The sequence below is a fragment of the Crocuta crocuta genome, unplaced genomic scaffold, assembly GCF_008692635.1.
Source record: "Crocuta crocuta isolate KB4526 unplaced genomic scaffold, BGI_CrCroc_1.0 scaffold305, whole genome shotgun sequence".
NCBI lineage: Eukaryota > Metazoa > Chordata > Mammalia > Carnivora > Hyaenidae > Crocuta > Crocuta crocuta.
The window spans coordinates 2,029,173-2,034,770 of NW_027529463.1; the positions used below are offsets into that span (position 1 = coordinate 2,029,173).

At 36.8% G+C, this 5,598-nt stretch overlaps 1 pseudogene; it reads left to right on the forward strand.

Annotated features, from left to right (window-relative positions):
- Positions 1-2,658: 2,658 nt before the first annotated feature.
- On the forward strand, positions 2,659-4,298 carry LOC144228868 (eukaryotic translation initiation factor 5-like; annotated as a pseudogene).
- The last annotated feature ends 1,300 nt before the right edge of the window (positions 4,299-5,598 follow it).

Below are 5,598 nucleotides of genomic sequence, written 5' to 3' on the forward strand. Positions count from 1 at the left end.
AATCCTTGTGCCTTCTTAGTCTGACAGAGACTTAAAGTTTTCTGTCTCCAAGGTAGTGTATTCACCCTTCTAAAAATATTTTTGGTGACCTACTTCAATGGGGCTCTTTTGGGGGAAAAAGGTATTAATCTCTTTTTCACAAACCGCTACCAGTTCAGAAATTTTACTCAAAGTATCCCTGACATATATCCCTTCTCCTTCTGTTAGACACTACCAATAAAAGGGAGTTAATTACCTAAAAAAGTTTTTCTATTTTCGAACAGCTCTAATTATTCTAACGTTCTTCCTTACATTTTTTAAATTTTCCTTTCTTAATATTTCTTCCCACTAGTCTTAGTTTTGCCGTTTGAATATAACAAAGTTAATGAACTCCTTATCTTATGCAGCAATCCTCTCACATTTAAATGAAATCATTAGAAATTCCTTTTATTGAATAAAATGCTCCAGTTTTTCCAACATTTTCTCCTTCAGCTTTTATCACTGTCATTGCATATAATATTTGTATTTGTGATTATTTATGTACTTCTTTCATATCTCAAGAAAATGCATGTTTCCAATATGTTGCTTAACTTTGTATGATTACCAGAGTTTCTCTGCACATACTGAGCATCAGCTTATTATGGTAAGGTCATAGTTAGGCCTCGACTGGTAGGCTCAGTGGTGCAGCAAGACGTGCACCACAAAAGGGGCACCTGAGTGGCTCAGCTGGTTAAGCATCTGATTCTTGATTCAGCTCAGGTCTCACAGTTTATGAGATAGAGAGAGCCCCATGTTGGGCTCCATGCTGACAGCGCAGAACCTGCTTGGGATTTTCTCTCTCCCTCTCTCTCTGCCTCTCCTCTCCCTCTCTCACTCTCTCTCTCTAAAAATAAACTTTAAAACAATTTTTAGAAGTGAATCACAAAATAAAGTAAGATATGAACTGTACTACAGCGATTAAGATAACCCAGATGTGGACATTACAACCAGATGACATGAAGTAAACTAAAATAGTATCCTCTCAGACAACCTCAAAGATTGGAAAGGAACAAAAGACAGGAATCACCCATGGTTATAGATGTCCTACACTGGCTGCTAGGATCACTAAACTAAGAGTATGCTTTCTTAGATACAGGTAGTTTCTGGGGAGGTAAACTTCCTCCGGCTGTCATTGTCCTTAATATCTGGCATATCTTTCATATGGTTTATTTCTTGATTTTATAAAAAATTAAAGCAGTCTCATCTGAGACTGACACTCTTGGATCAGACATTCTGGTCTGGCTTAACTCTTTGGCCCATTATTATTGTGGGCACTATGACTTATAATACTGTATCAACCAAAAAAATTTTAAAAGCTCTAGTTCTAATTGAAAATTAGTTAATCTGGGGTGCCTGGGTGGTTCAGTCAGTTGAGGGTCCAACTCTTGATTTTGGCTCAGGTCATGATCTCACAGCTTATGAGATCGATCCCCACACTGGGCTCTGCTCTGGGTGTGGAGCCTGCTTAAGATTCTCTCTCTCTCTTTCTCTCTGTCCCTCTCCCACTTGTGTGTGCAAACTTTCTCTCTCAAAATAAATAAATCAACTTAAAAAAATAGTTAATGTAATTCTCCATACGCATAGGTTACTGCAAGATTGTAGAGTACAGAACAATATCCATAAATCAATTCTATATCTACATACTAGCAATGAAAAATTAGAATTAAAATGTTTAAAACAGGCGTTATTTATAATAGCACCAGACACATGATTAATTAGCTATAAATGTAAAAGATATCAATGCTGACATTTATTTAAAAAACTGATTTAAAAAATTAAAGAATATTTAAATAAATGGAGAGATACAATTTTCCTTCTATTTGAAGAACTTTCAAACATATGTTCTTTGTATGGGTCTACTGGTGTTAAATTCTCTCAGATCTTGTAAATACATAAAAACATTTTACCTTCTTTTTTGGAAGATATTTTCATTTGGTACAGGATTCTAGTTTTAGAGGTCTTTTTTTCTCTTTCAGTACTTAAAAATTTTTTATTGTCTTCTTACATTCTTTTTGAAGAAAAATGTGCTCTTATATTTAACTTTGCTCCTCTGTACACAATGTATATTTTTTCATTCGGTTGTTTTAAGGTTTTTCTCTATATCACATGAGTTTAGTACTTTAATTGTTGTATGTCTTGCTATACATGTATTCATGTTTCCTGTGTTTGGGATTTGTTGATCTTCTTGGATCTGTGGATTTACAGTTTTTCTTAAAATTTGAAATTGTCAAGACACTATTTCCTCAAAATTCTTTGTTTTCTTTTCTCTTTTTTCTCCTTTTGGGGCTCCAATTACACATATAGAGGGTCTCTTGAAGTTTTCCTATTAATCACAGATGTTCTGTATGTTTTTCCTTTTGCTTTCTAGAAAGTTTACATTATTATGTATTCAAATTCAATTATTTTCTTGAGTCAGAGTGAGAACATGTCAGAGAGTTGTTGCACAATCATTGGTACCTGTATAGGGAAGACAGCATACAAGCAAGAAACTTACAGCCTCAGTGGCAAAAATTTTTTCATGTCAGAGACTGAGAACTCTTGCAGTCGTTTATGTCATCCCTTCTTCTCCAAACAGAAGATACCAAAAAGTTGCAATCAAAGATCTTTTCATCTTATTGATAAAGCCACTAATAAGCCAAAATGTCTGTCAATGTCAACTGCAGTGTGTCAGACCAATTCTATCGCTACAAGATGCCCTGTCTGATTTCCCAGGTTGAGGGCAAAGGAAATGGTATCAAGACAGTTATAGTCAACATGGTTGACATTGCAAAGGCACTTAATTGGCCTCCAACATATCCCACCAAATAGTTTGGTTGTGAGCTGGGAGCATAGAACAAGTTTGATGTTAAGAATGATAATTACAGGGGTGCCTGGGTGGCTTAGTCGGTTAAGTATCCGACTTTCGCTTAGGTCATGATCTCGCGGTTCATGGGTTCGAGCCCCGCGTGGGGCTCTGTGCTGACTGCCAACTCAGAGCCTGGAGCCTGTTTCAGTCTGTGTCTCCCTCTCTCTCTGACCCTCCCCTGCTCACGCTGTCTCTCTCTCTCTCCTAGAAATAAATAAAACATTAAAAAAATTAAAAAAAAAAAGAATGATAATTACATTGTCAATGGGTCTCATGAGGCAAATAAGCTACAAGACATGTTCTCTGGGGTTAGAGCCCTGCATCAGGCTCTGCGCTGACATCTAGCTCAGAGCCTGGAGCCTGCTTCGGATTCTGTGTCTCCCTCTCTCTCTGACCCTCCCCTGCTCACGCTGTCTTCTCTCTCTTTCTCAGAAGTAAATAAAACATTTAAAAAAAATTTGTTCTCTGTCCTGAGTGTGAGAATCCTGAAACAGATCTGCATGTCAATCCAAAGAAGCAAACAATAGGCAATTCTTGTAAAGCCTGTGGTTATCAAGGCATGCTTGACACACATCATACCTGCACGTTCATTCTCAAAAACCCACCTGAGAATAGTGACAGTGGTACAAGAAAGAAAGAAAAGGAAAAGAAAAACAGGAAGGGCAAAGACAAGGAAAATGGTTCCATGTCCAGCAGTGAGACCCCCCCCTGCCCCCACCACCAAATGAGATCAGTCCTCCTCCATATGCTGTGGAAGAAGAGGAGGAGGATGATTGGGGGAGGATACAACTGAGGAAGCTCAAAGACGCAGAATGGATGAAATCAGTGACCATGCAAAAGTTCTGGGACTCAGTGATGATTTGGAAAGGACTGTTTAAGAGCAGGTCAGTATCCTGTTTGATTTTGTTAAGAAAAAGAAAGAAGGTATTATTGACTCATCAGACAAAGAAATTGTTTTGCTGAAGCAAAAAGACTGGATGTAAAAGCCATGGCCCCTCTTGTTTTGCATGAATTTCTTTTTAATGAGAAGATTAGAGAACAAGTTAAGAAATACAGGAACCATTTCCTATGATTTTGTCACAACAAAATAGCTCAATGGTACCTTCTTCATGGTTTGGAGTGTGTGGTAGTGATGCATCAAGTTCAGCTCATTTCCAAGATCCCCCATATTTTGAAGGAGGTGTATGATGCAGATCTGTTGAAAGAAGTCATCATCAGTTGATCAGAAAAGGCCTCTAAGAAGTATGTTTCAAAAGACCTTGACAAAGAGATTTGTGTCAAAGCAGAACCATTCATAAGACAGTTAAAGGAAGCAGAGGAGGAATCCTCTGGTGGTGAGGAAGATGATGAAGATGAGAGGTGGTGTATTCAAAGACTGCCAGTGTACCTAAAGTCTGACAACAAGGATGATGACATTGATATTGATGCCATTTAAAATGTGAGTGCAGCTCAGCTTAACTGCAAATCTTTATGCATCATCAGCCAGAAGTGCAACATGTATGTGAAAAAGCTAAAATGGTTTAACATAATGCTACACTTTTATATTCAATATTTTCTTAATTTTTCTTTCTTCAAAATAATCTGCTATTAATCTCATCCAGTGTATTTTTATCTAAGACATTTCAGTTTTCATTTGGGAGAGATTTATTTGGATCTTTTCAAAACTTTAAAGTCTCTACATAACATTTTGAACATTCAGAATACAGTAATAACTTTTGACGTTCTTGTCTACTAATTCTATCATCTACTTAAATTCTAGGTATATTTTAACTGATTCCTTTTCTACTTACTATGAGTTATATTTTCCAGCTTCTTTGAATGTCTGCTAATTTTTTATTGGATGCTAGATATTACAATTCTTACCATGTTGGGTGCTAAATATTTTTGTATTATTATAAATATTCTTGAAATTTTTTCTGGGACACAGTTAAGTTATTTAGAAACAATCATATTGTGCCTTGCTTTTAAGCTTTGTTAGACAAGACAAGAGCAGCCTTTAGTCTTATAGCTAGTTATTTCCCACTAATGAAACATAACTCTTAGGTGTTCTATCCAGATCTCCATATATAAAGTTTCTAGTTTGGCTTGTAGGAAAAGGCACTACTCCAGGCCCGGAACGAATATTGGGCACTTTTCTGCTGAATCCTTTTGGATTGTTCAAATGGTTTCCTTTCCTTACATGCACAAACTGATTAGGATTCAGCTGAATACAAGAGAGTGACTTTCTGGATATCTCAGAAGTTCTCTCCCTTTGTAGCTACCTTCTCTCCACTGCTTTGTCTTGTGAACTCTATCTGTCTTGATCTCCCTAAATGGTCAGCTCCATCTTGCCAACTTAAGGAGCCTGTGGGGTTCTGCCTGCGGTTTTCCACCCTACACAAAGCTTGGACTCACTGTCAAGGTGTTCATTTGGGAAATTGTAGATCTCACCTCATTTGTTTCACATCTCTTGGGAAAATCATTGTCCTGTATTGTCAGTTATACAATGCCTTAAAAACCATTATTCAAAATATTGTCTGTGATTTGGTTGAATCAGGCATGGAGGCAAACCTGGTCCTTATAATTCCATATTTTCCAGAATCATAGTCTCAAGGGAACTATTGAAATATCTTCATAACTGATTCCTATATCTAAATTCACTCTTCTTAAATTTTATAGATTTTATACTCTCTTATTTAAAATATTTCGATAACCCCCAAATTACCACAGCAATAGTGTCCAAATGTCGGTTTTTT